The 21,850-nt window shown below is 38.6% G+C and overlaps 1 protein-coding gene across 1 annotated transcript in view; it reads left to right on the top strand.

The window, feature by feature from the left end:
* Window positions 1–21,850, top strand: part of MAPK4 (mitogen-activated protein kinase 4) — a 227,751-nt gene that overhangs the window by 37,931 nt on the left and 167,970 nt on the right. The window contains exon 2 of the mRNA XM_074202705.1: window positions 16,556–16,683. The gene's annotated coding sequence lies outside the window, so the exon portion shown is untranslated. The remainder of the gene's footprint in view (window positions 1–16,555; window positions 16,684–21,850) is intronic.

Here is a 21,850-nt window from a genome sequence, read left to right as displayed (position 1 = left end):
CTCATTATCATCATCATGACTCTAGACCTAGAAATGGTCTCAGAAGTCATTTAGACCAACTCCTTCATTTTCTATATGAAGAAAATGATGCTCAAGGGAAGCTAGGTAATAAATATAAAACAGAAATTTGAACTTAGGTCCTTTGCTTTCAAAGTCAGTGCTCTTTCCACCATACTAACCTCCTACATGGAGGAGAGCAAAACTGAATTATCTAGGCAGGGTGATCCTGGACTCTAGCCTTCTTGCCAGAAAAGAGAGATTTCCTAGGTAACACTAACTTTGGGAGTTGCCTTGGAGGGAGCCCTGAGTTTGAGAGTTTGGGAGTTGGTCCTTGAAGAAGACTTCTGCTGTGCTTCATAGATAAGGAAGATCACTGACATGACTTCTGTGGCTAGTGAACTAGAACTATGTCATAGTGGGGTATATGTGTGGCAGGAGACCTGGACCTTTCCAACACTCCACACTGTTACCATGAGTTATGAAAACAATTGGTGGTGAATACTTGTTCAGTAGTTTAAAAATGTGTTTACTTTCTGGGGGGAATCTTATGGGCATTTTGAACTCTATATGTTTTTGTATCTGTGCATGGACTCCTGTGAGTCTTTTGTGCTGTACATTTTTTTTGTGGAGTGAAATAACTGATCTGATATGCATTTTAGTCCTGAGTACCTGTTCAAGACAGCTTGAATTGGCACATTGACTAGACTCCAAGGCTGGAGTCAAGACTCATCTTCCTGAGTTCAAATCCAGCCTCAGACGCTTTCTAGCTGTGTGGCCCTGGGCGAGTCACTTGACCCTGTTTGCCTCAGTTTTTTCACCTGTACATTGAGCTAAAGAAGGAAATGGCAATTCACTCTAGTATCTTTGCCAAGAAAACCCCAAATGGGGTCATGAACAACTGAACAATAATAATATTATTGTGTTTGTTTTGTTAAATATTTCCCAATTACATTTTAATCCGGTTCAGGCAGCACTTGGCAGTGTTGCTGGCCTTCTGTTGGATGTTTCTGGGTCAGACTAAAAGCTATCTAAGGTCGCTTCAAGCTCTGAATACTGTGTCTTATGATTCCTTCTCTATTAGCATCCTCTTTTGAAATTCATTGAATGCCTTGTTATTCATAGTATTATATCTGTCATTTCAATTCATCAGATGTTTATTACTATGAGGCACCGTGCAGGAAAGGGCATGAGCGCTTTTTTCAGAGCCCCTGGGTGAGGGGTTAAACAGAAGGGTACATGCCAGTGTCCCAAGCAAACCTGCAGAGCAAGGGGAGCAGGCAGAAGAGATCATCAGCATGGCCTCTGTATCCTTGCTCCCACTGTTCTCCTAACTAAAGTGCAAGCCTTCCTTCTCATTTCAGAAACCCTATGTTTTCAGTAGTTTTCATCCTTCAGTGATCTCTCTCTAAGTTCTACAGCCCTCCTCATTCTTAAGCCCTTATTTTGATACTCAGCACATTATCTTACATAATTTACTTTTTTATGGTTACATTTCACTGAACTATAAGCTCCTTGAGACCAGTGACCATGACTTGTTAACCTGAATGCCAAATTGAATAGGATAAGTTCAATCACTAATGTTGACTGTGAACTTGAATAAATCATCATGCCCAAGGGCCTCAGTTTCTTCCATTTGGAAAATAGAGGGTAATAAAATTTCTCTTATTTATTATCAGGTTCTAAGAGCACTTAATGAATGGAAAATATCATTTGCGCTTAGGTTCCCAGAGGAGAGAGTTCTTTGCTTTCAAAGTCAGTGCTCTTTCCACCATACTAACCTCCTACATGGAGGAGAGCAAAACTGAATTATCTAGGCAGGGTGATCCTGGACTTTAGCCTTCTTGCCAGAAAAGAGAGATTTCCTAGGCAACACTAACTTTGGGAGTTGCTTTGGAGGGAGCCCTGAGTTTGAGAGTTTGGGAGTTGGTCCTTGAAGAAGACTTCTGCAGTGCTTCATAGAGAAGGAAGATCATTGACATGACTTCTGTAGCTAGAGAACTAGAACCATGTCATGGTTTCTGAATAATATCAACACAGTGGAACCAGGAAGGGAGGTAGACAGGTTGGACATCCTGAATCAGGTGGAAGAGATAACTCCAGGTACAGAGAAATATTATAGGCCACCAGATTGTCTACTCTTTGCTGTTGATCTGTTTTACTCTTCCCCAAATGTGTTCCAAGTCTTCCACCTTGAACTGTGGTTCTTCCCTTAACACTTTCCTGATTCTGAAATTTGGCATTTTGGACCCATAGATTCTCATAATGAGAATGATAAATAGGAATCAAGAATTCTTCCTGTTATACTTTTGGCAAATGGTCATCTTATAGTCTCCACTTGAACACTTATAGCTGCTGGTAGCTGACAACCTCATGCCTTTCATTTAGAGTAGCCTATTGCTGGGCTGTTCTAAATTGCTAAGTGGTTCTTCCCCAAAGAGAAATAAAATTTTATGCTTTCTTTAAACATCTACTCTCTGGAGCAACACAGTCTACTTACAATGATTTTTATTGTCGGTTAGTTGGGTCCAACTCTTCATGACCCCATAGACCATGGCACGCCAGGTCCATCTTTGCCCCACTATCTTTCAAAGTCTGTGCAAGTTCATGTTCATTATTTCCATGATACGGCCATCCTCTACCACCCCCTTTTTCATCTTCCATCTTTTCCAACATCAGGGTCCTTTCCATAGTCCCTAAGACTTATATAACATTTTGCCAGTCACTGTGTTGCTCCCTTTACAATTATTCTCTCCTTTGATCCCCTCAACAACCCTGGAAGGTAGGTGCTATTATTATCCTCATTTTACAAATGAAGACCCTGAGGCAGAGGTGAAATAACTTGCCCAGGGTCACACAGCTGAGAAGTCAAGTCTCCTTGCCTCTAGACTCAATGTTCTATCTATTGAGTCATCTACCTGCCCTTTAAATATTTTAAGAAACAAATTGTTCCCTTCCCCTGCTAAATCTTAATCTGATGGTCCTGACTTTGCATCTTCTTTGCTAACGTAGTGGAAAGAACACTAGGTTGGAAGTCCAAGGACCTGAACTTGGCTCTGCTCCTCAGTTTCCTCATCTGTAGAAGGAGGGGGGAGGTTGGACTAGGTGATGATCTCTAAGCTTCCTGCGGTGCCAGGTCCTATGATTCAATGATTGTGTCTCCTTTCAGCTCTTGATTTTATTATTGTCATCTGGAGGTGGGTTACAGTGGCCAGCCAGAGCTCAATTTATGGTGAAAGCAGGGTCAGAAAACTGTTTCAGCCTGAGAACACTAAGGGATGACATCCACAGAAGGACAGAGCTTATCCCAGTGAGTTTCCTTAGCACAGACCCCAGACTAATGTTAGCTCTGTCTCTGATACAATAACTGTCCTCTTTTTCCAGACTGGTGGCTCCAGGGAGTCTGCTAGGATCAAAGCTCCAACTTCCAGAGAAGGCTGACAGGCTGAATTCTGTTGAAAGTCCTCCTGGGAAGTTCAAGGGTGTCAAGGATAGGGTTGCTTTTTTAAGAGTTATTAAGTGACACCATTTTTTTCTTTGGAAATAGCTGGGGTGGCTGTCTTTGAAGTCATAATAACTTGCATTAATATAGGACTTTGTTGAGGACTTTGTTTTATTTTGATATAGGGGTTCTCCCCTGGTGCTCACAATTCCCCTCTGAGAATGGGCTGACATTCTTCTTTTCTCTATTTTATAGAAAATTCTGAAACCAAGAGAAGTTATTGACTAGTCTAAGGTCACACAGCTAGTAAGAGATAAAGCTAGGATATGAACTTAGGTCTCCTAAAACAAAGTCTAGTTTTGACTACTTATGTCATGTTAAAACTAGATAATTTTATATTTTTCATTGTAGCATGTTGCCAATCCAGTAGAGCCCAAGGTATATCTAAAGGACCACTTACAAACTATTAGAAAAGAACTCCCTAGCTCCTAGCATAGTGTAAAGCACATTTTTTTAGGCAAGCACCTAAAAAAGACTTGTTTGAATAGAGAAACATGGAGTCTCCTAGCTCCCCTACTGATTAGTCAGGTAGATTATCCTGATCAGTCTTTCATATCTATCGTTTCTCACTTATCCATTAGGGAGACTATCTGTTTGCCTATTTTTCAGGACTATTATGTGAAATAGTGTGATATTGTTCTGCAAATGTATAAATCATTGTATAGTATAAACAGGTGCAGTGGCTGGATCAGGGGTGGGGAAACCTTTTTTCTGCTAAGGATCATTTGGGTATTTATAACATCATTTGCTAGCTATATTTGGTCCAACATTTATTAATTCACCCTTTAAAAGCTCCTAGATTTATTGAATTTAGACTCCCACCTGTAGTTACCATTGCAGTGTCAGACAAAATGGCCCACTTCTGGGATAGAGCATTAACCCTTGAGTCAGGAATACCTGAAATCAAATCTAGTCTTAAATACTGACTTTGTGACCCTGAACAAATCACTTAACCTTGTTTGCCTCAGGTTCCTCATCTGCAAAATGAATTGGAGAAGGAAATGGCAAACCATTCCAGTATTTTGCCAAGAAAATCTCAAATGGGGGGGGGAGGGCAGCTAGGTGGCACAGTGGATAGAGCACCAACCCTGGAGACAGGAGTACCTGAGTTGAAATCCAGCCTCAGACACTTAATAATTACCTAGCTGTGTGGCCTTGAGCAAGTCACTTATAACCCCATTTGTCTTGGGTTTTTTTTAAGTTTTTGCAAGGCAAACGGGGTTAAATGGCTTGCCCAAGGCCACACAGCTAGGAAATTATTAAGTGTCTGAGACTGGATTTGAACCCAGGTACTCCTGACTCCAGGGCCTGTGCTCTATCCACTATACCACCTAGCCGCCGCCCCCCAATTTGTCTTGCAAATAAAACCTAAAAAAAAAATCTCAAATGGGATCGTGAAAGAATTAGTCACAACTGAACAAATAATAATTAGTATAAACATATGCCACTATATTGGTTATTCTCAAATGCCTTCTCCTGAAATATCTAGGCCTTCTCAATGTCCTAATATCTGGTCTGGTCCTTTAAGGTCCCCTAGAACAATCTGAAAAGGATATGATTTTAGTGGTGAGATTTCAGCCTCCAAATATTTTTTTCTCCACTGTCCATGACCAAGCCTTAAAACCTATCATAAGAAACTTTGAAGGATTTGGAGTTTTGAAGTCTCTTATTAAAATGCAACTACCTCCCAGAAGGAGTTCTACCTTGAACCTTTATCATATAATACTTGGTAATGCTTCCCTGACTGGTGAAAGGAATAGAACACCAAAAGAAAACTTTATTTATTTCACAATTTTGCTCACATTGAGGGTGAGTAGGAGGAATAAAATCATGATGTCTTCATATTTTGCAATTCTATATAGCTAATGCTCTTCACTTCATATCTATTGTTCCTTCATAAAACAAGGAACAGAAATCCCATTAAGGCTATGAGAAATGGGAAGCAGGTACTCTTTCATTAGAGACAGCTGGACCTGGAGTCTGGAAGATCTGATCCTAAGCAAGACAATGAACCTCTCTCTGTTTGTGTTTCCTCAAATGTATAGAGGTAATAATTTTAATAACACCCCCCATTCTAGGACATTATGAGGATCAAATAAGATAACATTTGTAAACCACTTAACACAGGGCTTGGGCATATAATAGATGCTATATAAATACTTGTTTCTCTAGGAGACCAGTGGTTCTGTCTTTTCAGTTGTCTCCAACTCTTTGTGAATCCATCTGGGGTTGTCTTGGCATAAATGCTACAGTGGCTTGCCATTTCCTTCTCCAGCTCATTTTATAGATGAGGAAACTTAGGCAAACAGGGTTAAATAACTTGCCCAGAGACACACAGCTAGGAAGTGTCTGAGGCCAGATTTGAACTCAGGTAGAGGAGTTTTCCTGACTCCATTCCCTGCACTACCTAGCTACTTCAAGAGACTAATTAAATTCATTTTAATATAGCCCATTCCAGTGAGCCAGGCAGATAAAAATCTGTAATATCAAAGCAGTTCAAATAGAACAAAAATAGATGTATACAGTAAAAACCAAGAATTCTTGATTAGAAGACAGCCCTTGAATCTTGAAGGATGAATTATTAGGGCAAAAAAGAGTATTTTCCTAACATGATAAATAATAAATATATGGGACTAGTTAGATCTGAAGAGTCTTAAAAGTGAAAAGATCTTGAAAGGACAAATTCATGGGTATTTGAGACCTAACACATGATGACAGGAAATTGAGGCATGTCCAAGGCACTTTTCCAACACTGAATAGTTAATACATTGGATAATAGAACTGAAATACCTAGGCAGGATAAAAAGATGGGTCAGATCTAGTAAGATGAAATTGAACAAAATTAAATATAAAGTCCTATACTTGACAATACTAAATTTCTATAATTCCCATTTATAGATTAAGAGAGGTGTGGCTAGACAGATTGTGTGGAAAAAGATTTTGTTATTTCAGTGGACTATGAATTCAGTGTGAGTCAACAGTGTGAGACATGACGGGCAGAAAAACTGAAGGAAACCTAGACTATATACACGTATAATAGTGTCCATACAGAGGAAGATGATCCTACCCATTGTACCTTGTCCCGGTCAGACCAGGACATCAAAAGTATCATGTTCAATTTCAGTTGCTGTATTTTATTTTATTACTTCTATCCCTTAAAATAAACTTTTACCAATGCACTCTGTTTTTATGCCACAATTATTTATACTATCACTTTCCATCCCTTCCTCCAATCCAAACCAAAAGTCAGCCTTATATTGTAATTAAGAAAAAATTAAATAAAATGAATAAATGCAGTAAAAGCATCTGACTGTGTATGTGTGTATATATATATATATATATATAACATTCTATAATTAGACTCCTCTACCTCTCTTCTCTTCTGAAAAAGAGGGAATTATTTCTTTGTCTCTTCTATGGTTCCAAAGATTGGTCAAGGAATTGTTACCACCAAAGAGTTAGTGCCTGACTTTGTTTTAACAATGTTCTTTTTGTTTACTCATTGTAAAAATATATATACATACATACACACACACATATATATATATATATTCCTGATTCTGCATACCCCTCTCTGCTTCTGTTCATTCAAGTCTTAACATGTCTCTCTAAATTTCTTATAAAATAGCCTGATCAACTATGTCATATTTTTCTACTATATTTGTATACCACACTTTGCTCAATCTTTTCCCACATAAAGAGTGTTTTGGGAAGAAATGGATGAAAAATAAAACAATTAGGGTGACTAATACACTGGTGGCCATGCCACATGATCTAGGGTATTTAGACTGGAGAAGAAAGAGCTTATATATTTGCAGTTTTTTAAATTTTTTTTTAACAGAAAATCACATTCTCTCGCTCCCAAATCCCTTCAGGCCTCCATTGAAAAAGAAAAACAAAAATCTGTTACAAATATGAACAGCTAAGCAAAAGAAATTCATGCATTGATAAACACCCACAAATACATGTGTATATTTACATGTATACATGCATATAATAGCCTCCTTCTGCATCCTGTGTTCATCATCTTTCTGGTAAGAGGCAAGTGAACAGCCTGTGTCTTCATGACTACTCTGGAATCACAACTGGATGGCTAGTCATTGAGTTGATCAGAGTTCTTAAGTCTTTCAGAGCTTTTTTTTTTACATAATACTATTGTTATCATATAAATTGTCCTTCTGATTCTGCTCTCTTCACCCTGCATCTAAGAAATAACTTTATTTGGAGAGCTGTCAGGGCAGAAAGAGTAGACTTGTTCCCATTGGCTCCAGAAAGCAGAACTAGGATTAATGGATAGAAGTAGCAGAGAGGCAAGATTTAATCCTGAAGTAGGAAAACAAAAAAACAAGACAAATCAAAAACAACTACTTAGCTCTGTCAAAAATTGGAATAAATTGACTCAGGAGGAGGGAGTAAATCCGCCTTCCTTGGACATCTTCAAGCACAGATTGGGCAACCAATTTTCAGAGTTTTGGAGGAAATTTGTTTGGGTCAGGTATAATACTAGATGGCTCCCAAGGTCCCTTTTAGTTCCTTAGAATTGGTGGTTCTGATTTCGGTGGCAAAGTGGATAGAACTTGGAGTCAAGAGGGCAGGAGTTTGAATCTGGTCTCGGGCATTTGACTCCTATGAGCTGTGTGACCTTGGACAAGTCACTTAACCCTGAATGCCTCACATCCAGGGCCATGTCCAATCATCCTGATTCATATCTGACCACTGGGCCTAGATGGCTGTGGTGGAGAATGAGAGACTGGTGACTTAGCACAGTTCTCCCTCATTCAGATCCAATTTACATGCTTGTCATGGCATCAGCTCCCTGATATCATAGTCTTCTTTGAAAATGAAGGACAAATATCTCAAGGAAAACAGCAATGCTATTCAATGGCTTGTCCTTAAGAACATGGTCAAGGAATGAATCTAATCTATATATACTGTTCTCCTGCTCTTGATGTGAGCATTCTACCATACTAGACCCTTATCCTATTAGCTAAAACCCATATTATCTTCTCTATAGCAAGGGAAGAATTTCAAAACAAACCTGTTTTCATTTACACACTGATGCTACTGATATTCTTCTATAGCATTCATGAGAGTTAAATCAGGTCACCACTTTTCCACACTGAGGTTGAATCCAAGACAAGTAGCCTTTGTAGCCTGAACCTATCATGTCTGCTAAGTCACAACTAGACTGGATATCATTATGTCCTAGAGTTCACTTATGGATAATACCTTATTTTCATAGTTCAATGTCTGAAAAGTTTTTGTTTCATTTGAAAATTAGCAAATAAAAACAAAGGTGCCCCTGAAAAAAAATCTTAGCCCAAATCCATTGGTAACACTAGGTAGCATTTTAAAAAAATTATCTCCGAAGTGTTTTATGCATATTAGGTAATTAATTCTAATTAGGCATTGCAGTGGAACCTCACAAATTCTCACCTGACTGATTTGTAAAGGAACAGGTTCTACTTAGAAAGAAAAAAATCAATCTAACCTCACTTCTTAGCAAAGACTTATTAGCCAAAAGTGGCAATGATATATGTAATCAATGAAGCCTAGGATTTTCTTTCTAAAGAACTTATCCGAAGTGTCTTTCAGCACTTGTGACATTTATAAATACTTCACATTGTATTTTCTGTTCTTCATGGGAATGTTAGCCTAAATCATTGGGAGAAAATTGTGAGATACATTTTAGGTTTGTGCTTTTTTGTGGAAATTTATTATATTCTAGCCTACTAATAGGACACCTTTAATAATAATAAGAAAGATGTTTCAGTCATGTAATTAGAAAAGAGGTATCAAATCAGGACCTTCTTATAACATTTTTCTTAGAGAAACATTCATCTAACCCTTGCATTCCTTCCAAAAGGACTTAGTTTGTCTGCCCCTTAATTGCCCTGCCATGTTTTGTAGTTTTGGGGGGTTTCTGTGAGAAGCATCTGAATGTAATGGATAGCCAGCTAGCTTTGAAGCCTGGGAAACTGGGCAGTTCAGCATTTTAGAATTTAGAAGGTGCAGAATCTCTAGACCAATTATGTCCTTTACTGGAGGGAATTATTTTGTTTCCTTAATTTTCCATCTCATTCAGCCAACCATAGTTAGTGCCTTGACATTAGTTATTGTTTGTTTTGTTTTTCATTCTTTTTTTTTTTTTTTGCAAGGCAATGGGGTTAAGTGGCTTGCCCAAGGCCACACAGCTAGGTAATTATTAAGTGTCTGAGACCGCATTTGAACTCAGGTACTCCTGACTCCAGGGCTGGTGCTCTATCCATTGCGCCACCTAGCCGCCCCTGTTTTTTATTCTTGAAGAGGACCACGACACCAGGAAAGTGATGCCTTGACATGCAAGTGAATTGGATTTACATGAAGGAGAAATGAACAAAGCTACCAGTTTTACTTTCCATATGGGTCCATGGCCAGATATGGATCAGGATGACCAGAGATGACCTTGGATGCTGTAGGATACCTTGACCTTAAGCTAGGATCTAACAGGTCATTCAGTGATTAAGGCTAGGTAAAAAAGAAATGAGGCAAAGAGTGGTCTCTTTAAAATAGTGAAAGGGGAAGTTAGAGCATTGGACCTGCAGTCAGGAGGACCAGAGTTTAAATCTGACTTCAGACACTTAATACTTACTTAGCTGTATGACCATGGGCAAGTCACTTAACCCCCACTGCTTTGCAAAAAAAAAAAGTAGTTTAAAAAAAGTGTCTGGAAGGGGATTACCCTCAGAGTTTCTGGCCAAAATAGTAACAATTGATATTTACATTCACTCTGAGACAATCAGGACCCAAACAATACCCTAATGGGGCTTGGCTTGGAACCTATTATTGATCAATCAATGAGAATATGTCTATTGTTTCTGTTAATTCAACTAGTACTTTTTAAGTACCTAGCAGATGCTTAGATGGCTTAGTGTATAGAGCACTAGTTTTAGAATCAGGAAGAACTGGGTTTAAATTTGGCCTTAAAACACTTACTTACCTGTGTGACCATGGGCAAGTCACTTAATCCTATTTACCTCTGTTTCCTCATCTGTAAAGTGAGATGGAGAAGGAAATGGTAAATCATTCCAGTGTCTTTGCTGAGAAAATCCCAAAGGGAATCATGAAGTTTTGGACAGGACCAAAAAAATACTGAGCAACAGCTAGATATAAGTCTAGATCTTGGGAATATAAAAACAAAGCAATCCTTCTAACAAAAAGACCTCATTAGAAGCAACACACCCAAAGCAGATGAATTCTGAATTGTTTTTATTGAGTTATTTTCATCTATTTTGGTTCTTATTCTCATTTAGGAAGTTTGGCAGAGTGCCAGGGCTCCAAACAGTTGGTACTATGTCATTTACAAACAGAAGCATCTGGAGAACTTCACCATATATAGGAAATCCATCTTTGACATAGACCCTATATGGGATCTCCTATTAGGTCAGGGTAGTGGCAAATGTCTTCTTCATGTCTCCCTTGATATTTTACATGGTTGTCTCTGTTTTATGTCATTCAAGGAATTCTGACATAATATGATTTTGATATGCATGAGAAATCCCTTATTGCAGCAGAGTCTGAAAGGAGGCAGTTTACTCTGTTGAATCAGATGTTTTTTTAATAGTCAACAAACAATAAACACTGGAATCTTGTATTCTCTGTATCTTTCAGTCATTAATGTGATGAAAAAGATGTGGTCTCCTGAGGAATATTACTTCTAAAAACCTGCTCATTTGCATTCTAATACTATCATCAGTTTTGTTTTTCTTGTGCATCTAGATAATTCACATAAAATCTTATATACAGTACTAGAAGAGGGGGTTTATAGATTGATAATGTTTTCTTGGTCACCACTCTTAAGTAGTAATGAAGTTGTATATCATGTGAAATGTGTAACAATGAACCATATATTTATCAAGTACTTTCTGTGAGCCAGACATTGTGCTAAGCTCCAGTAAAGATATAAAGAATGTTTAGTAGAGAGTCCAAATAGAAGACAGTATAGATTATGAGGACCTTCAAGTGCTACCATTTGTGAATGACTAATTGCAACAAGCCCTGCTTGATTGTAAAACCATTGCATCAACAGAATTTCAACTAACTATCCAGACATGTGATAGCAAATGGATGAAAAATGTCTCTTGTTCATATTATAATATAAACTCAAATGGACAAAACATAAAGCTGGTGCATTTTGTGTATATATGAACCAGACTCTGTGGTTGGACAATGAATAAGACCCAGAATTAAACAGAAGGAAAATGAAAAAAAAATTATTTTGGGAAATTGTATGGGGTTCTTAATGACTCCAAGATTCTTTTATGAAATAGGCCCATCTTTTTTTTATTTTTTAAATTTTTTTGTTTATTTTATATCATTATAATAATCTTGTGAGAGTAAAGATAAACCCCACTCCTCCCCCAGAAGATGAAAAACATCAAGAATACTGACAGAAAAAAAAGTGTACTTCAGTCTGTGTTCAGATTCCATTGGATCTCTCTCTCTCTCTGGGATGAATTGTCTTCTTTATTATAAGCCCACCAGAGAAGGTGCTTCAATATCTTTTTTCCCACAACTGCTATTACTAACTGTATTTCTATCCACTCTATTCCTCCCACTCTCATTTATTCTATTCTCTCTCTCTCTCTCTCTCTCTCTCTCTCTCTCTCTCTCTCTCTCTCTCTCTCTCTCTCTCTTCTTCACCCTGTCCCCGTTCAGAAGTATGTTGTATCTGAATACACTCTCCCATGATCTTCCCTCTCTTCTGTCGCCTACTCCCCCCCATTCCCCCTTCTCCTATCCCTTTCCTCTCATTTTTCTCTTGGGTAAGATAGATTTCTAAACCCTATTGTATATGTTATTTCCTCTCTGAGCCATTTCTGATGAGAATGAAGGCTCACTCATTCCTCTCACCTTCCCCCATTCCACTCTGTTGAAAAGTTTTTTCTTGACTCTTAAGTGAAATATCTTAGCCCCTTCTTCCTCTCCTTTCTCTTCCTCCCAGTACTTTCCTTTACCACTCATTGACTCCATCTTTTTACTACATTATACCATTATATTCAGCACCTTCCTGTGCCTTATCTATACATATGCTCCTTCTAACAGCTCTTATAAATAAGAAAGTTCATATGAGTTATCAGTATCTTCTTCCCATGCAGAAATACAAACAGTTCAACATCATTAAGTTCCTCATAGTTAGTCCTTCTTGTTCACCCCCTCTGTGGTTCACCTGATTCCTGTACTTGGAGATCAAACTTTATGTTCAGCTCTGGTTGTTTCAGCAGGGAAGTTTGAATGTCCCATATTTCTTTGAAAGTTCATCTTTTCACCTGAAAGAGGATGTTCAGTTTTGCTGGGTAGTTGATTCTCAGTTGTAAACCAAGGTCTTTTGCCTTCTGGAATATCATATTCCCATCCCTACGAGTCCTTAATGTAGATGCTGCCAAATCCTGTGTAATCCTGACTATAGAGCCATGGTAGTTGAATTTTTTGTTCTGGCAGCTTTTAGTATTGTGTCCTTGACTTGGAAGTTTTGGAATTTGGCTATAATATTCCTGGAAGTTTTTCTTTTTGGATCTCTTTCAGGAGGTGACCAGTGAATTCCCTCAATTTCTATTTTGCCCTGTGCTTCTAGGATCTCAGGACAATTTTGCTATATTATTTCTTGAAAAATGAAGTCTAGGCTCTATTCCTAGTCGAGACTTTCAATTATCCCAATAATTTTTAAATTATCTCTCTCCTGGATCTGTTTTCAAGGTCAGTTGTTTTTCAAATGAGATATTTCAAATTGTCTTCTCATTTTTTTGGTACAGTTTTATTTTTTCCTGATTTCTCACAAAGTCATTGGCTTCCTTTAGTTCTAGTCTGCATTCGAAGGAGTTATTTTCTTCAGAGAACTTTTTATCTCCTTTTCCAGATGGCCAATTCTGCTTTTTAAGAATGCCTTTGCCTTTTATGTTGCTTTTCCATTTGGCCTAAACTGGTTTTTAACATATTATTTTCTTCAGTATTGTTTTGTATGTCTTTCACCAAGTTGCTAACTTGGCTTTCATGATTTATCTGCATCAATCTCATTTCTCCTCCCAATTTTTCCTCCACCCTCCCTTATTTGCTTTTCAAAGTCTTTTTTTGAGCTCATCCATAGCTTGAGCCTATTTTCTATTTCTCTTGGAGGTTTTTGATACAGAAGCTTCAACTTTGTCATATTCTGAGTATGTATTTTGATCCTCCTTGGGACTAAAGTAATTAATTTTCTATGGTCAGATTCTTCTTTTTTTCTGTTGTTTGCTCATTTCCTCAGGGGTTTGGGGGACAATCCACAGGGACTTTAACTCCTCCAAGGTCTTATGAGAGGCTCTAACTGCTGCCTTCCCTGCGCTCTGGGATTTGGATGACCTCAGGCCCTCCCCTCTGCCCTGTATCTGTGAGGAGAGTCCCTACTCAGCTATGGTGGTGTGGGACCCAAAATGCAACCTGTATTTGGGCATGGGCAAACATTTGAGTCCTGCCCCAGGGAGAGCAGAGGGACCTCTGCAATCTCCCCCAACCCCCTTATTGTCTGTGGCTGGGAGCTCTGGAAGTGCTGACTGGCTTTGTGGACTTCTGCTGCAAGTTTTCACCGCAGAGCTGTTCTGAGGCTGGCATTCCACTTTGGTGCAGCAGAATTCTCTCACCACCCCTTCCAACTGTCCCCAGTGATCCCTGGGCCAAGAGGTCTAGAAACTACCCCCTCTGCCACTGACCCAGGTGCCCAGCCTGGCTGCACTGTGCTGTGGCTGTGCTGCAGCTGTGCTGAGGTTGGTGCTCTTTTCACCTCCCAGTTCTGGTGAAATAGACCTTTCCTATGGAATTTCTAAGATGTCTTGGACTAGGAAATGGTATCACTCAGTCTTTCTGTGGGTGTTGACCCTCTAAATTTTAGCTAGAATCATAATTTGATGGCTTTTTGGAGTTTCTGGGAATTCCTGCCTTCACTCCGCCATCTTGGCTTTGTCCCTGGGCCCATCTTTTTTTAAATAAATTTTTGTAGACATTTTTGTTTTCATATTTTATGTCACTTACATTTCCCAATATAACTTTTGCTCTTCCCTTCTTAGGGAGCCATCCCTCAGAATAGGGATCTGCAAACTATAGCTTCAAGGACCAAATCCAGTAGGCAGTTTGCCAGTTCTTATCATATAACATAGAATATAAAAGCAGAAAAAGAAAAGTTTAGCAGAATTAACCAGTACATCAAAAAAGTCTGACATGATACACAATATTCCAAAATCTTAGTTATCTACCTCTTACAGAAGGAGGTAGGTGAAAGGCACATCTTATTAACATTGCTATTTTTCTAGTAATACTGTGAGGCTTCAAACCATGAGATCCTTTGAAGAAATTGTGAGTCACCCCAGACAGTGATAAAGAAATTCATGCTAAATATGAGTTCTACTTGACCCCAGAAGGCAGAACTAGGAGTCATGGATGGGAGCTACAAAGAAGGACATTCAGACTTGACATCAGGAAGCACTTGCTAATAATTGTAGCCATCCAAAACTGAAATGTAGGATAAGGTGGTTAGGTAGCATCAGTGGATAGAATGTTGGGCCTGGAGTCAGGAAGATCTGAGTTCAAATTTGGTCTCAAACTTTTATCAGTCATGTGACCCTGGACAAGTCACTTAATCATGTCTGCCTCAACTATAAAAATGAACTGGAGAAGAAAATGGTAAACTATTTTTTTTTTTGCCAAGAAAACATCAAATGGGATCCTGAAAAATTGGAAATAACTTAAAATGTCTGAACAACAGCAAAGTAGAATGAGCTACTGGGAGATATGATGGATTCCTTTTCTTTGGAGTTCTTAAAGCCTTTGTTTATAATGGGGATTCCTTTTTATGTGAGGATTGAGCTAAATTGTGAACTTCTATAGGACAGGCAATAGCTTTTGCCTTTCTTTGTATTGCCAGCACTTAGCAGAGTATTTAGCATACAGCCAGCACTTAATAAATGCTTATTGAGCAACCAACTAAATAGCCACTGAAGTAACTTCTAACTCTCAAGTTATGACTAGGCATCAATATATTACAAATGAATCATTGTGCTGGAGAAGCACCTTAAAGGATGTCAATTAGAGAAGTATATAACCAGAAAAGAAAGAAGTAGACCAGCCATCTAGTGAGGTAATCCAAGATTCAGTGGTTATAGACCTTGGGGTTGAATCCAGCCTCAGATGATGATTATCTGTGTGAACATGTTCTAAACACATAACCTATCTGTCCCTCAGTTTCCTCCTCTGTAAAATGAGGATAATAATGTTTTTTGTCATGGGTGATGTCTTGATTTGTATGAGAATTGGATTTAAGTGAGATTGAACTTCACAAAGCCATCAGCTTTGTCCAGTGACAGGATGAAAGTCAAGATGACCGTGATGTCCTAAGATGTGGTTGGTGACCTGTGAATCTTTGATACCTGACCAAGTTTTTAAGAACCACACAGTACCTGCATCAGTCACCTTCATGGCTGTTGAAACAAATTGTTCTCATCCCCTCTTTCTGTCAGAGAAAGTCTTCGCATTCTTGGGTTAGACATCCCCTTCACTCACTGACAGGTTTGAGTCTTCTTGGTTCTAGGTCCATCTGCTGAGATGGCTGCTGCACATTCTCCAGTGGAGATAATAAAAGCCCCTATCTCATAGATTTGTGAGAATCAATTGTGGTTAATATACGTAAAGCGCATTGCAAATCTTAGAGCTCAGTATATAAAAGTGAACTTTATAAAAAGAAATAACTTGGTGAGATAAGCCAATTTACCCTTTTGATTTACACACTAGGACTAGAGAAACAAGAATCACTTACCGAGGATTTATCAAATATCTACTTTGTTCCAAGCCTTCTTAGCCACTGGAGATCAAAAGACAGAAAAAGGAAGCAATCCTTGCTTTTGGTTGGACCCCCAGTGGAAGATGTATGAGAAGACATACATTATGAAAATATGACCCATGATCCATCCCATGGGTCAGAACACCCATGTCAATGAGACCACGGAGCCATCAAAATATCCAGTCCACTGAAGCTATTGTTTTCTCTCTTTTCAGCTGGCTGCCAAATCTTCTTGGTTCTGGTCAAGTAATGGGAATGGTGTTTTTCACATTGGAATAAGTTCAGAGAAGATGGCCCTGATTGTTACCAAATGCATTATCTCTTCAGTTTAATCTCCAGCATGGTAAGCTATTAAAACGTTTTGTCCTCTGTTTCTGTGCTAGTCAGCTTGAAATAGTAAGGGTCTAATTCACAGTGGGTGACGTGGAAGGTGTTTTGCAGGCCCCAGAAAATGGGCTTCACATGGAACAGTTTAGTGGTAGAACATTTTAGCAGTGTGACTAGGGCCATAGGAAACATTGAGTTCGGCATGCTGGCAATTTGCCAGGTATGCTTAGTATTTTGTTTTCTTTTCTTGGACCTGGAATTGAGAGTGGGGATGTGGAAGAGGACTGAGAGAAGGCTAGTATGTCAACCTAAATTCATCACATTTTTAACCATTCCCTAAGAACCTTCAGCTTCCTCAAGTCATATTTTCTTCTTTTTCACTTTATCCTGGCATTAAAGGCTCTATATAATCTGGTTTCTTCCTGACTACTCCATTCCTGTCAAGGTCTGTCTCCTTGCTGTTCCACACATGCTTTATTTAATTCACTCTCCATTCATTTCTCATGCCATCCCTACACCTGGGAACCACTCATCCATCCATTCTATTTAGCAACATTCTCATTCTGGCTTAAAACTCTCCCTTCTATGGGGACTGTAGCTGAAAGAGCAAAAAATTGGGAGATGGGGGTTCTAGTCCCAGCTCTGCCTTGACCACTTGTGTGATGTTGAACAAGATGCTGAATCTCTCTGGCCTCAGTTTCCCCATCTCTGAAATGAAGGTCTTGAATCAGATGCTAAGTATCCAGCTTAGAACCCCCCAGCTCAAAGTGAGCATTCTTTTCTCTTTTTATATCTACATATCATTTGATTATATCTGCTTGTTTCCTCTCTCTCTCACCACCTACTCATTTCACATAGTAAAAATCACAGTGTCCATTTATGTGGCACTTTACAGTTTTATTGGTATTCAGAATTTACTCTGTTCTAATATCATTATCAGTCTCCATACTTATGCATCTTCAGTTGAGGGAATATTTTTTCTTTGCGTACAAATGTGGTCAGATCTCTCTTTTCCTTAAAACAGAACACAGAATTTTTTTCATTTAGTATCTTCTCCTTCATGGTCAAACTTCAAGAAAGAGTCATCTACATTTCTGCTTTTGGCCTTCACCACCCATTCTCTCATCATAAAAATAGCACCCATGCATGTTATTTTCTAATTGATTTCTTATTCAGAACTATTTACTCTTATAATACATGCAATTCTAATAAGCTTTGTTATCAGATTCCTAGCCCAGAGTATTTTGGAAGTAGCAAATGAGAAGAATTTGGGCCTTCTTATAAAAGTAGAGATGTAGGACCACTTGACATGGGGTGTGATGAGGGTAGAGAACATAGGAAAACTGAAAAAAGTAGGCAAAAAAGTCCACAGAAAATGTAACAACTTAAAGGAATTTACTATAGGTGTCATTAGCTCCATATTCTTCAGTAGCTGATAGGGACATCCTCGTTGTACATCACCCAGGCCTAATGTACAAAAGTTTAAAAGGTAGTTAAATTTCAAAGGGATAATATTATAACTGGATGAGGTATATTTTTGGATAACCAAACTTTGAGCTACTAAAGTCTAAAATAGCCCCCAAAATGCAGATGGTATAAGCTTTATACTGCTAGTACCAACTTCTCCCTTCCTATAACTTTCCCATTTTCCTGCTTTATAGACCGCAGCAGGTAGAGGATTCCTGGCAGAAGACATTAATCATTTTTACCAGCCTGTTGGCTCTATCTACACTCAGTAGTTAGAATTTGGGGTTAGAGAAAGGGGTGATTTTGGGACAGCTCCCACTGAATATGTGACATTGCAATTTGGAATACCATCCAGACCTATTCAGTAAACTATGATATACCAGGGGTTTCCCCATACTTCTGTTATTGTTATTTAGTTGTTTCAGTTGTATCTGTCTCTTGTTGATTTTATTTGACGGTTTTCCTGGCAAAGATACTGGAGTGGTTTACCATTTCCTCTTCCAACTCATTTTACAGATGATGAAACTGAGGCAAACAGGTTTAAGTGACTTGTCCAAGGTAACCCAACTAGTAAGTGTTTGAGACCAGATTTGAATTTAGGAAGATTAGTCTTCCTGATTTCAAGCCCAGTATTCTCTTCATTGGGGCAACTAGTTACCTTCCCACACAGCTACATTCTTGATAATCAGATGCCCTGAATTCCAGACTCAAGGGGTTGAGGGACAGAGTAGACTACTACAATTGAGGAGGACAGTAGATCAAAATTGCTAGGGACAAGGTGGATTTGGGGAAGGGATGGGGTGGGGGAAGGGTGAATAGCATAATTCTTAGCTTCCTTAGAAGCAAATTCCATGGGCCACATCCTATATGAGGCCTTTACTGAATTCTCCTTACTTAGCACTCTCAACTTTTTGAAATCATTTTGTATCTATACAAATACTGGTATTGAATAAGTACCTGGAAGTTTCCATTGCGAAAGGGAACCATTCCATCAGTTGTATGCAAACACATTTTCTAGCTCCTCACGTCCTTTACAGGTATGGGCTGGGCCTGCCCTAGGGAAGGAGGAGCCCTGAAGACCTGGGATGGAAAGGGTCCTCCCTATAAGGTGACTTCATATTTCCCAGTTTAGATATAGGGACTGGCCCATGTCAATTGATACCATTCAAAGGAGTCATTCAAAGCTAGTTCTCATATTGATATTCATAATTGATTGAATAAAATTCTCCACTGAGTCTGATTTTGCCATTTAGGCAGCAGCACTGCAAATATATGCCTGGCTCCTTGGAAAAAGGAATTCTGTGACCCAGAATGATAGCAATCCTGTGATTCCATACATACAATCTAGGCAAAGTAACACAGAAAACAAAGACTTCTTAAACAAAGACATTTCTCCCAGTCTCTCTCTCCACTAAGTACTCTAAGTACTCCCTTCCACTGTTGCACAATTATTTCAAAAACAGGGAGAATTTGTTCCCTCCCCCTCCTGTAGCTGATTTTATCACAAGATGCAAACATAGATGACAGTCTATTAACAGACAAGATATTATATTAGCAATACTAAATATCTCTCTCTCTGAAATTTGGAACTATTCCCAGAGATTTGTAAAACCATGCAACCCTTTGACCCAGCAATACTACTTCTAGATCTGTATCCAACAATACTTTTTTAAAGGCAAAAGGACATATATAAACAAAACTTGATAGTAACTCTTTTTCTGGTACAAAGAATTAGAAATTGAGGGAATGCTCATCAACTAGAGAATGGCCAAACATAATGAAGTATATGATTGTGATGGAATACTTTTGTGCTCTAAGAAATGCTTTCAGAAAAATCTGAAAAGACTTACATGAACTAAAGCAAAAATGAAGTGAGCAGAACCAGGAAAACAATGTACATAGTAACAGCAATATTGTATGATGATCAACTGTGGATGACAACTCAGCAATATAATCCAATACAATTCCAAAGGATTCAGGATGAAAAATGCTATCCACCTCCAGGAAAAAGGACTGTCTGAATGCAGACTGAAACATACTCTGTTTTACTTTCTTTATTTTTCTAGGTTGTTTTATTTTGTCTGTGTTTTCTTTCACAACATAACTAATATGGAAATATGTTTTGCATGACTTAATATGTACAGCTTATAACAAATTGCTTGCCTTCTCAATGAGGGGGTAGGGAAGGAGAGAACTTGGAACTTAAATTTTAATAAAATTAATGGTAAAAAGCATTTTTTAATGTTTTTAAAATATTAAATGTTAAATAATTTTTGAAATGTCTGTCTGATAGAGAAGTTAGCAATACCATCAGAAGAGTGAGAATTGTTCAGTGCTCTTAAAGTATTTTTAAATAATTAAATCTTGGACAGTGGAAAAGAGTTCATGCTTAGTAAAGAAATCACTGGGTATTAACATATTGTTAATACATTAATATCTCAGCCATTGTTTCATCCTATGACTGTATCAGTTGAATTAGAGGAGTTGGGAAAACAAATCTCCCTTCCCTTACGTCTTTAGAACAGAATCTCTGAGGTTATCTCATTCAGTCCCCTCATTTTGCACTTGAGGGAGTTGAGACCTGTGGAGGAAATGTACTTAGTCCAAGATTATAACAGCAGTATTAAGTGACAGAATCAAGATTTGATCCCAGCAGGGCAGCTAGGTGGCACAGTGGATAGAGCACCAGCCCTGGAGTCAGGAGTACCTGAGTTCAAATCTGGCCTCAGACACTTAATAATTACCTAGCTGTGTGGCCTTGGGCAAGCCACTTAGCCCCATTTGCCTTGCAAAAACAAAAAAACAAAAAAACAAAAAAACAAAAAAAAAAAAAGATTTGATCCCAGGTCAGCAATTCTTGTTTAACAGTCCTCTAATTTCTCTACATCCAGTCTCATTCCCTCAACCCCCTTTTCCTTCCATACACTAGTGATCTGCCTACTTCTGGTCTTCCCAAAGTGACTCCAAAGAATTAGAATCACTTTCTCCCTTTCCCAGACACTGATGAGGATGAGAATGATGATGGTGGTGGTGATGATGATGATAAATCAACTAGAATTTAAGTAGTGTTTTAGGGTTTGCAGATCCTTTGTACAAATGTCATCTCACAACAACCCTGGGAGATAAGTGCTATTATTATCCCCATTTTACAGTTGAAGAAATTAAAGTCAACAGATGATAAGTGACTTGCCCAGATTCATACTGTTAGTAAATGTCTGAGATTGGATTTGAACTCATCTTCCTAACTCTAGATCCAGTGTTGTTTCCACTCTCCCATCTCACTGCCTTTATTGATGTTAATTGTGGAAGCCCACGCATCACTCTTTTCAGTCCATCAACTTCTGTCACCTAGATAATAGAAATTGCCTCCCCTCTAGAGGAACCTCTCTGGGAGTTAAGTCTCTTCTGACTTTGTGAGCCTGTCTTGGTGTGTAAAGCAGTAAATGGGTTGAGCATCATAATGGTAGGTTGTGATAAAGAATGCAAGAGGTAAGATCTGGAGCCTTTGGCCCTGTGCTCAGCAAGAATTGCCCTCTACTATAGCTCCAGAAGCTTGAGATACCCCACCTCCAGGTGGAGCAGCAGAGCAGAAGGAGGCAGGAACAGGAGTGCTGATGAAGCACAGTGAACATTCTTTCCACTCCACTTTTTTAAAGGCAAAAGGACAAATATAAACAAAAATTTATAGTAACTCTTTTTCTGGTACATCTCGCCAC

The sequence above is a fragment of the Macrotis lagotis genome, chromosome X, assembly GCF_037893015.1.
Source record: "Macrotis lagotis isolate mMagLag1 chromosome X, bilby.v1.9.chrom.fasta, whole genome shotgun sequence".
Taxonomy (NCBI): domain Eukaryota; kingdom Metazoa; phylum Chordata; class Mammalia; order Peramelemorphia; family Peramelidae; genus Macrotis; species Macrotis lagotis.
Note: the sequence above shows the minus strand (reverse complement) of the source record. Positions and strands in the feature narration are given on the sequence as shown.